This window comes from Oryza brachyantha, chromosome 6 (assembly GCF_000231095.2).
Source record: "Oryza brachyantha chromosome 6, ObraRS2, whole genome shotgun sequence".
NCBI classification, from domain to species: Eukaryota; Viridiplantae; Streptophyta; class Magnoliopsida; order Poales; family Poaceae; genus Oryza; species Oryza brachyantha.
In genome coordinates, this window is record NC_023168.2 from 15,677,476 (window position 1) to 15,689,660 (window position 12,185).

Below are 12,185 nucleotides of genomic sequence, written 5' to 3' on the forward strand. Positions count from 1 at the left end.
TTATCCATTATCTAAAAAATAAAAACGTATAGGCATTTTAGCTGCTGATCGCTACTTTTATTAGAGCTAAGCTCACGGAAGAGGTGAGCGAGGGGTGTTGCTGGCAGGGATGAGAGGTGTCTAGCCCTCCCCGGCATCCCCCTTGCCAGTTAAAATTTAGTGGCAACTATGACATTGAGCAAAACTCAGGAATTTTTTCACACTTTAATTAATGTACGGTTAATCACCATACTTTGTTGTATTTCAGTCCTTGCGCGTTCAGTCGTCAAAGGGAAGCTCAGCGAGGAGAGTTCTCTCATCTGGGATTACCGCAGCTAATTCCATGATCGAAACACCCCTGCACACTTGTACCAGTTTTTAGTTTCATCTTTTTCGCTTTTATTTATGTTAATAATCATAATTTAAAATTTTAACCTTAAATTTAGAGTTAATTTTAGGATTTTTAACCCTATTTCAGTTTTCAGTCATAGCTTTTAAATTAAAAAACATATATGAACGTTTAATTTATAACGCATATTTTATTTATAAATATACCGTTCGGTTTTCTTTCAAAAACCCAACCCTTGGTCTGCGAGTTCGTGCACACCTGCCGGCCAGCGCTGCCGTCGACCGGTGCAAGACTTGGCAGTAGTGGCGGTGTAAGTGGTCGGGTATGACCCGCCCGACCGACCAACCCACTGGCCCAAGTCTTGCGGGTAAGATAAGATCGAGACAGAACCGCGTGAATCCTAGATATTGCCTAGCTAGGTGGGTTCGACGCAGTTTTAAGCATGGCATGATGAGTAGCACACGGTATATTATATGTTGTCTAATCCCCATGACAATACGTGACACACACGTTGTGCAGCATGCCAGCGATCACCGCAGATAATAAATTTGATGATTTGACACTTTTTTCGTTGATAGATTATATACGTCGATATTTGTGAGTATGGTATTTAGGACCATACGAACCAATAATAATGTGCCAGCATGTTAAATAATTGAACATCAATCTTATAGAAGTGTCAAAAAAAATCAAATCTCTCTCCGCCGATGGCCCCTGCGTCAGCGACGCATGATAACCCTACATTTTCCCGCTACCTCTTACTTGAGTGTATTAACAATGGCTCACAGGCGCTAACTAATTCTTATAAACCGACACCGATAAATAACTATAGATATCGGTTGCAACGAGGAAACACCACCACCACCACCACCTAGGGATGGGCATGGGTTGGCCTATGCATAATCAGTGGCCGACTTTAATTCAATAAATAAACTTTTTATCTTTAACCTCAAAAATAAATCATAGTTCTCCGAAATGAAACTTAATTTATCAATTTGAGCTAGAGCCGGCCAAAGGCCATGAATCACTCACGGGTCAACCTGTGGCCATCCCTACCACCACTTTATGGGATGAGCCCTCCAAGAATACATATAGGTGATTGTCCACATAATAAATTGGCACCTATAATATTTATAGGTGCCGGTTCACCTCAACAACCTACACATATCACTATTATAAGTTTACGCATCTATTAAGACTATATTGGTGATTTCTACGGGGTGTCAGTTGAAAAAAATGACACTTTTCAGTACTATAAAAATGATTTTCATGGATGGTCCCACACTAAATTTCATATGGACCGATAGATAGTGGTCTGCGATATGGTCAGTCACGAGGGGAGCCCTAACCTACGTGTGAAAACTTATTATTGTAGGCATGCCAATAACAGTATCGTCTAGAAAGGTAATGTCACAATTGCAGGCGCATCACTAAGAGGCTAGTATAGAAAAATTGATTACCCTATGAGGACTTTTAATGGTTGCCCTGCAATAACGCATATATAAAAAAATACATATTTGCATATAAGTTTTTCATATGAAGCTGGATAAAGATTAATATTATATGAAAAAAAATTGTTGGGATTGACGATATCTAAAACTTTGTAGTTGATATTTTTTTTTCATTTGAGATTTTTTTATAGGCCTAAGTATTCCCTATATTATCTCATACTTGTTGTTTGAAAGCGAGATGCTATTATTTTGACTTCATATCCTAAACATGTAATGTTTATAAATGATGTTAAATGAAAAATAATCAATTACAAAGTTATGGATCCAATTGAACATTATAATTTTCATATAGATAACATATTCATTTCAGATCATTTGAAACATAGTTATGAGATTTTGTAAAAACATATAGGAGCAATTATAGTGAATATTTCGACCTGTAAAATATCTCAAATGAAAAAAAAATGTTTTAGAGCTCATCAAGGCCAACAACTTTCAAAGAAAATATGTATTTATCTGACTTCATATGTAAAAATTAACTATAAAATATTTATTATTACAGACAGGTCATTAAAAGGCATGGATGGGAAAATCTATTATCCCTGGCGGGCTTCTTAGAGCATCTCCAATACAGGGCTTAAAATTAAGTTCTAAAAATTATGTATTGGAGGCCTTCTAAAAAATAATGGCCTAAAAAATTCCCACTACTCCAATAGAAGCCCAAAAATAAAGTCCTAAAAATAGTTAGTTGATCAAATCAACCAAATTAGTTGAGATAGGATCGTTCTCTTCCTTTTCTTTAAGTCGCCGCCCGCCAACATACGACGTCGCCGGCGCTGCGTACGACGCCGCCGCCTGCCGTGTACGTGCCGTGGATTGCCCGTGGACGGTATTTTTTTTTCTTTTTCTCCGTGCCACATTGCTCTCTTCTTTCTCCTCCCCTTCTATAATTAATGGTCCGATGATTTTTTTTGTGTAGAAACACAGTTGGGATTGATCTGAAATTTATGAAAATTAATTCTTCGTACTCTCAAATATTATATATTTTACGGCATATTTGTAGTCTAATAATGAAAAGTTTTGCAGCTCAACCAATCTGCAATGAGTTATCCCCGTTCCTTATTTCAACAGCTATTAGATGAATCCTCATCTGACGATGATGATGAATTTTTATTGGCGACAACACAAATCTTGTATTCATATGAACACTCTATTAATTTACCAAAACATGGTGGGTTTATTGCTAGACGATTGACCGTAGCCGAGAAGCACGACACTTGAGATTATACCACGATTACTTCTCCGATAATCCGACTTACGGGCCGATTTATTTTAGACGCAGGTTTGTACCAAGTCTATTTAATTTATTTAATCATGGTTGCGAATGATAATATATTCGTCCCTATTATATTTTGTTTTGTTCATGCAGGTTTAGAATGAGTCGTTCTCTTTTTGTACGCATAATGAATACAGTAGAGCAACATGATGACTATTTTGTGCAGAAGAGAAATGCAGCTGGCGTACTTGGATTAAGTTGTTTGCAGAAGGTCACTGTAGCGCTTCGTCAATTGTCTTACGGTGTAGCTGCAGATGCTGTAGATGATTATTGTGGCCTTGGTGAAAGTACCGCTCTTGAGAGTTTGAGAAGGTTTGTTAAATCAATTGTTGCAGTTTTTGAACATGAGTACTTAAGATCACCTAATACAAACGATACGGCTCGATTACTTGCACTTGCAGAGAAAAGAGGGTTCCCTGGAATGTTAGGTTCTATAGATTGCATGCATTGGAAGTGGAAGAATTGCCCTTCAGCATTTCAAGGTATGTACTCCGGCCACTTGCACGAGCCTACAATAATTTTAGAAGCTGTTGCTGCAAAGGATCTCTGGATTTGGCATGCTTTTTTTGTTTACCTGGGTCTCATAATGATATAAATGTGTTACATCGATCTCCATTGTTTGCAAAGCTAGCTAAAGGTGAGGCTCCTAAAGTAAACTATAACATAAATGGTCATAATTATACGATGGGATACTATCTTGCAGATGGCATATACCCATCTTGGGCGACATTTGCCAAAACCATACCAGAACCACAGGGTAATAAGAGAAAATATTTTGCAAAAGCACAAGAAGCGGTAAGAAAGGACGTGGAACGAGCCTTTGGGATTCTACAAGCTCGTTTTGCCATTGTTCGTGGGTCGGCTCGATCATGGGATGAAGAGACACTGGGATATATTATGAAAGCGTGTGTCATCATGCATAATATGATAATAGAAGATGAGGGAGAAGTGGATCCTAGAGAACGGTTCGATGAGGGAGGAGAAAATGTTAGATTTTCACATGATGAAACACTGGATCTCGAGGAATTTATTAAGACACACAAAAAAATAAGGGACAATGAAACGCACCATCAGCTACGAGAAGACCTAGTAGAGCACTTGTGGCAACATCATCCAGATGATTATTCATGAATCACATTGTATTATATAAATTCAGTGTGACTCTGTTAAAATTATTTTTATTTCAGCTATCTTCTAAGGAACTATTGTAATCTATATTGGATTCAACGTGTCTTGATGCACCAGTATTTCCTAAAGTTATGGTTTCATAACTTGACTGTTTCTATATATTAATCAAACAAAGATAATATGATTTTGTGAAAGCTATATAAGCTATACAATAATGCAGAAGTTATACTTAACTTTGTAGTTGATGCCAACCATAGTAGTACGTGTCATATAATAATCAGAACTCTGAGCATAATCAGTTCCCAACCAACAATGGGCTGACAGCGTATACAAGCAAATTCTTGCGTACATGCATCTTATTTAACATGCATGAATCTGAGAAAAAGTGCCAGAAATGTTGGAATCACTAGTGTTGTTAGTAGGTTATTAGGATAAAAATACCTGCGATTAGCAACATTCAATATCAAGACCATATACTGCTGGGAATTAGCCTCGCGATACTCTCTCTCTCCTGACTGGATGCTCAACCGGAAGTACCAAACAGAAGCCATATTTGATTAAAAGCAGAAATATGATAGAACCGTTTCTAAATGAAAAAAAATGTCCAGCTTAGAAGTAAAATAACACTACTTAACCGAATGAAATTCATGACCACCCAGCACTGTCCTGGATAGGAGGATATAACAAAATAAATACTACTAACACCAAACAATGCTCTGTCGCCTCCTCTCATTGATATTTTTATAAAGCATCCCTAATCAAACAAAATAGAATGATAAGTAACCAAATAGCATAATAAATAATTCGAACAAATAATAATCACTTACAAGGTCAATCGGAGTTTTTCATGCGACGAGCAGTTATCTCATTTTGAAGGCTCTTGTAATACTGTTGTTGAAGTAGAGGCATTGAAGTAAAATCTACTGTCATTATCCTCTCTTCTTCTAACATTCTCTTCAATTGTACTTCATCAGCCTCCTACGCAACCCTCGCCTGTTCAGCTTGAGCCCTAACTAGTTCACTTGCAACCCTTTTTTCTCTAGTTCAAGCCTATCTATGTCTAGTTTGTAAGACTGGTTATACATCTCTTCCTTCTTTTGCTCTTTTTCCACATCTAACTCTTTTTTTTTTCTCCCACAAATGTTCAATAGCCTCTAAGCATCCTTCACCCCCTCCTCTCCTCAGTTGCTCCTTTGCCCTTTTTTTCCCCATTGGTCTCTTACTTACTTCATTCTCTGTAGTTTCTATTTCTCCTACATCATGGGAAGTCATATCGTTATTAGTTCTAGTTCTAACTGGACATGTATTTGCGTTAGACTTCTGTTTTTTGTTTGCATTAGCCTTTTCATCATCCATATGCTTCATATGATCATGCCACTTGGGTTGCGAACGCAACAAAGACCAGCAATGAGAGAATTGAAATTGCCTTTTCCCATCTGTAGCAGCAAACAAAGCCATCGCCTGTGTAATCTGAACAACTAAAGTCAGAAAATTATAGAAAACATATAAAATTTAGATAAAAGAGCCTACATTATTATGAATTACCTTGTCCTCAATGGTACACCCACTTTGTCTTCTTCCCTCAATTTGACTAACACACCCACAAAACTTGTTCATATTTTCTTAAATAGTTCTCCAACGATGAGCAATTGAACTTAGGCTACGAACTGATGTAAATTGCTTGTTCTTATGGAAGTAGTCATAAATTCTCCTCCAAAATGCAGAACGGGTTTGATTTATACCGAGCACTGGATCCTTACTTGTATTCAACCATGCTGAAACAAGAAGCACAATGGGTAAAATTCTCGGTAAAATTCTTTGTTCTTTTTTGATTAGGTCTAGCTGAAGGAGTTTTCTCCACAATGGGTGTATGATCCTCCTCATGTCGTGTACTCTGACCATCCCAATCATCTGAACAATTGCCCTCATTCAGCAAATTAGTGTAGTAACCTTCTTCTCCCATTTCCAATAGTGCTACAAAAGGCAAGGGGGAACTACTTCTATTGCATAAACAAAGTTTCCCACAACCAATGGCAGTAATATGCATGTGAGCATGCTAATCTTCAAACAAAATGGCATGATTGTCTGCTATTTGCATTCACTAAAGAAATTAAGCATCAATATTGTTACTGAAAATGTAAATGCAGATGTTTTACTTGGAATGTTATCCCCTGGTGATGGCATTCATTTATTGTATTGTTTAAGATAATCACTATTGTGTGCCCTGCATTGTACTTGTTTGACTTATGTTGTCTTTATCAGAGCTAGAAGAGTAACAAAGATGCCCAATAGGGTGGAAAATTCAATCCTATCTGCTGTTCCAAAGGTTTATGGGTTTATTACCAGCACTGTGCTGAGCTCGAAACCTAACCAGAAATTCTTCAAGTTGTTACCCAGTGAAAGGAAATTCTAAATCTGAAGTTTCCTTGTAAAGTTGTATTTTATTTGTATGGCTACATGCTTTTAGAATGTTTGAAAATTTGAATGTATGTCCATTTTAGAATTTAGAAATAACCAGATAGTACAAGTTCATTCTGTGCGTATTTACCTATATTCTAATAACATAGATACATATAGTTCAAAACCATATATAGTTATTTACTCAATTTCACTAACTCATCAAACAGTTGAATCTCCCTAATCAAGCCATCATTTTTCACGAGCATTCAGAGGTCATAACCCAGGTATATATGTGAACGAACAAGAAAGGATAAAATACAAGACAAGACTATACAGCCAACACACAGCTTAACCGGCCAGCCTATACTTCTACTAGCCTTAATCGTACCCATCATTTCTACATTTTTTTTCAATTCCAACATTCCACGAAACAATCCCAAATCAAAACATTTAAAAAGCACGGCTTCAGCAGGAACAATTCCTTTTTATTTTACCGGTATCGGGATACCAGGAACAATTTAACCCAAACCAAAACTGTGTGAGGAGGATCATACTATATAGGACAGATTAGGCACTAGCAGATTGGCCTTGTAAGCCTGTAACTACGCGCGGCAGATTAGGCACAAACCAAACCCAAACCAAAGCATGTAACTACGGCAGATTAGGCACAAATATACCTGGCGGACTTGGGAGCGCTAGCAGCAATCTAGGGCGGAGGAGTAAATCCCGGGCAACCTAGGGGACGGAGCCGTCGCTGGCAGCAACCTGGGCCGGAGGAGGAAGACCCGGAGACGAACTCTGTCGGAGGATGGCCTGGCAACAACCTGGGGCGGAGGGGGATGCGCCGGCGGGACCTCAGTCAGAGGGGCTAGGGTGGATGGGCGGGGCCGACGGCGAGCTGGGGCGGAGAAGATGCGCCGCGACGCCGGTGGAGGAGATGCGTCGTGCAGAGAATGGCGCGGCTTCAGTGTGTGCGCAGAAAAAAAACGTGGGACGGACTCTTCCGGAGAGAAAAATTTCGCGCGACGTACAGATTGGGAACGCCGATTGCGTCCCCAGATTTGAGCCACTTTTGGGCTGGGATTGGGACTACAATTATTTTAGAAACGACATTGGGCCTCTGTTGGACGTATGTTTTTTACACAGATCTAAAAAAAATCGTTTTGGGAACCAGATTGGTACATTGTTGGAGATGCTCTTACTGAGACGGGGTATCTGCTCGGAACTGTGAGTTAATCTTTATTTTATTTCTCAAAGCTTACACAGCTATCCCTGAATTAGCCTTAAGACTAGCTCCACGAGCGCAACAACTTTATATCATATAAAGTTATATGTACTCCATGAGTTATACTGTCCTTTACTTTCACCGATTTCTCGAGTCCTGCTGTCCTAGCCAGCGAACTCACCTCAACACAATAACCACACATTTTCACACAGCAGGGTAAAACATAAAAAAACTACACGAAGAATCGCGATGCATCTGTTGATGACCAGTTCATCAGGAGTGTTCCATGTAGTAGTAGTTTGTTAACCTCTCCAGATAAAGTGCACTTTACCCACAGGACACGAATTACTCTAGGCACCAATACATGGATCAGACACAGCCAATGACTTAACTTGGGCGGTTTTCACGACAAGGTCTTTCCCAAGCCAAGTCGGGGTCACATCATGCCACTCAGCCCGACCACAGGTTAGATCCTAATATACGGATCAACATCAGGTGAAGTCACAATAGGGACTGTAACTTTGGCAGTTCACAGATCTCACCATCCAAAAACAAAGGAACGAACAGGATCTTTGCTCACCTTTTTTCTCCCGTGACCTCTAGCAGCTGCGTTTTGGAGGTAAAAAAACTGAAGGAGAAAATATTTAGCGCCAATTTCACCTATCATTCAGCATTAGAGAGTACCAGGAAGATAGTTGAGCAACACCAAAAGAGCTACTACATATTGTACTGTAAAATCTTGAGTTTATTTATTTTAATGGATGAATGAGTTAACAAGCATGTTTTCCAAGTCATAAGCGGTTTATTCATAAATTATATATATATAGAGAGAGAGAGTTAGTTTTAGGACCTCACATTTTTCCATCACTCAAGCTTTGTTCGACTCATATCCTAACGGTCTTCTTTACAAGTCGTGCTTTTCCATTGATTTTGAAAGTAGATATGATTAAATTCTAGGCCGAGGAAACTTTTGTAATTGGGTTTAATTTATTACTACCATATATATGTCAATGCTGTGAGGATGCATTACACACCCAAATACCCAAATTCAGAGGAAAATCACCATCTAGCTTATCTATCAATTCTATTATCAACCTATTATTCAAATAAATTATGTGCATATTTTCTTTCTAAATTACATTTGATTTCTCTTGAACTCCAGAATGTTCGATTAAAGGAGAAAATACTATCCAAGTATTTTTATGAAACTCTTGAACCGGAATAGTTCAGGTTTAGACATCTAAAGGGAGGGAAAATGTGAGCAATGATCAGGATAGTTCATTAGTTGTTGGATGGTGAGATCAGTGGCAACTGCCAAAGTTGCAGTCATATATAATAGTGACTGCACCTGATCCTGATCCCTAATATACTACACCAAGAAGTCCGGGATGCTTCCTTAACCCAACGAATACAATTTCCTCTACCATTGTAGGTTTCACTGAACCAACTAGTTACGACTCAACCACGAGTGTCACATGTGACCCTTGAAAAGGTAATTTGGCACGTTGAGTACCGACCCGATCCCGCTACGTTGACGGCTCGTCGCGCAGCGCGCACACGCGGATGCGAAAGGGTGTCACCAGCCCGATGCGGTGACACGACCCCAAGATGCGATCGTCGGCGTCGCCGGCCTATGAAGCCACAGGGCGTGATCGAGTGACCAATCCAGGGAAGAGAGCGTGCGGCACCGTGACGTAGCCGGCATAGGTAGGAAGGGAGTTCGGCAGCCCGGAGGTGGGCAACAACCCAAAAGAAATGCATCTCACATGTTACACAATAGTTTTTATGTATTTATTGCTATGTCACGTAATCAATTTGCTGATGTGACATGTTTTTCTATTGAAGAGAGAGACAAAAATAATAAAAAAAACTAGTTCTACATTAAGACATAGTGTCTTCACGTAAAATAAGACTGTCTGTCAGAGAGACGAGTGGGTCATGTGATATCAAGATACAAAAGTTACACTGTAGAAGATAGTTTTTTTACACGGTCTCCTAGAGTACAGAAAGTACGGTAGTTTGTACCACTGTGAGTGCCCTAACGCAATCCGATGCTTTGGATTCTAAATTGAATCAAGAATAGATTTGATTTGACTCGAGGGATTTCATCTAGGATTTCGTGAATGAATGGATTTTGGGCAAAAATTTGAATCTAGGGGTTTCTTGATTGCGGGAAATTTTGGACTGAATTAGGGTTCTAAGTTAATCTAGGGTTACTACTACTTGCCGAACATAATTTGCAAGAAAGGATTTAAAATAAGAATTTGATTTGGGCATACACAATGTGGAGTATAGCACAAACTAGGCTGTATAATGTTGAAACCCTTGTGCGATCCCGTTATTAAAATAGCAATAGACTGAGTTAATTCATGATTTCAAGGTTTCTCAAAGATTTTAGGCATCAACGCAAGAATAAATAATTAAGAGACCCTGAAAGGACTAAGGATATTCACAATTTACTACAAAAGCGGTCATTATATAATAAAGAATCCTTAGGGTTGTCTTTATATATTTTGTGAGGAGATCATATTAGCATTAATGGTTAAGAACAAATACTCTCGTATTCTCTTCTCATCTGTGATCCACTTTATTTTCTATTCTATCCATAAACATGGTAGGGTTTGCCATAACTAATGCTAATGCTGCATGTGGTGGGTCCCATCCATATAGATTATATAGTCAATAGTCCTTATACACTGCTCGTGCCCCAAGAGTGGCTGTCACAGAGGAAAATATAGATGGTTAATTTACTGTAGTTAATGCCTTTGCCCAATCATTACGAACATGCCGACGAATTCGATCTTATCGTCAGGGTTTTTCTTACATCGGTAGACTGATTTGGATTAGTTTTACAGCTCGATCTTTTTATTTTTATTTATGTTTATAGGCTAAAATTTGTCAAGGCCTTTGACTAGACTTGTTTGGCCCTAAATTAAGCCGGCCACCACCCCTGTGGCCCTACATAAGTGCGCTCGATATATGCTGCTCGATCAACAGCTCAAGTGCAGAAAGTTTGTAAACCGCAAGCGATAGCAGCACAGACGACGGGTACTACATTGGCTGACCCCCCGGCGCCCTCGACCGATCGATCGAGATACAGTGAGACGCTCGACGCCATTCAGCATGCCAGCGATCACCGGCCGGCGGCCCCTCTCTCGGCTACGCACGATAATCCAGCTCGTCGTGCTGGTCATCGTTGTCGCCGGCGGGCTCCTCGTCGCGCCAGCAGCTGCCGCCGCCGGCAGCGCGGGTAGCAGCGGCAGCTCGGGAAGCAGCGGCAGAAGTGAGTATACGTACCCCAACCAACGGCCCCTGCGCTGATCAGTGTTGATTTCATCTCTTCGTTCTCGTACTTGATCTGCCTATATATATATATATATACATACAAGTTTATGTTTTCATGCCTGACGTACATCAACCACAGATCAACCGGGCGGCACCAACGGTCCATCGACCATACCACCCTACATGGCATATAAGGGTTTGAATGGCAATGGTCCTTATTTAAGTAAAAGGAACGATGTTTACAGAGTGCGTCCTTACATCGGCATCAGAGATTCTCTATGGGACGATCGTTACAATGTCCAAGGGCGTCCCTGAGCATTATCCACAGCTCATTCAAATTTTATTATCTATATTATCATTTAGATGATCACCTCCAAAATAGATTATTTATTTATATCATGCATCATTCTAACCGAACATCAATATTACATCATTTATATATATTTTATTAATATTTTACGGCTATCTATTCTTATGTTAATATTACTCTCTCTCTTCTTGTGATTGGATGTTAAGATATAGATGGAGTAGAGAGAACATATATATTTGAAGTTTCTATGTATGATGCTCTATTTTTTAATAATAGGATAGATGATCTATTGAAACACTTTTTTTCATCTATTTTCAAGATGAATGATTCGATGGGTTTACTCTTACCCTGGTAAAGATTCTTTCTATTGCCCACCCCATGAAAGTGAATGATCCCCAAAGGACAATTGATGACGACAACGAACGTTTGTGCATCGGCATTTTATAGAACAATAGGTTAATTTGTGAAGAAGGGTCCGGACTCTGCAAATCTGGCGGCTTCGCATGCCCTTCTTTTTCTGAATTTCAGTGACAAGTATCTTATATGCCCGCGCTGCAAATTGCGCTTCTGTTAAACAGGTGTGCTCATTTTGTCGAATTATTTCTGTAAGGCGATCTGTTCTATCGATCATATCATCTTTGGTTTTACATGTCTTGCCAATTGCAGATAACACAGCAGATGAAAACGGACGCTAGCAAATTTTCTCGTTAGCCAGGACAAAG

The 12,185-nt window shown here is 39.4% G+C and overlaps 1 long non-coding RNA gene across 3 annotated transcripts; it reads left to right on the forward strand.

The window, feature by feature from the left end:
• The first annotated feature begins 2,588 nt into the window (after positions 1 to 2,588).
• LOC102702950 lies at positions 2,589 to 4,390 on the forward strand. 3 transcript variants are annotated; one of them, XR_001550527.2, is made up of 5 exons: positions 2,589 to 2,668; positions 3,027 to 3,121; positions 3,209 to 3,427; positions 3,517 to 3,597; positions 3,819 to 4,390. It is a non-coding gene; the product is annotated as an uncharacterized LOC102702950 (long non-coding RNA). The 3 variants fall into 3 exon arrangements; XR_001550526.2 differs by having other exon boundaries at positions 2,602 to 2,668; positions 2,866 to 3,121; XR_005812079.1 differs by having other exon boundaries at positions 2,602 to 2,668; positions 2,866 to 3,121; positions 3,282 to 3,427.
• The last annotated feature ends 7,795 nt before the right edge of the window (positions 4,391 to 12,185 follow it).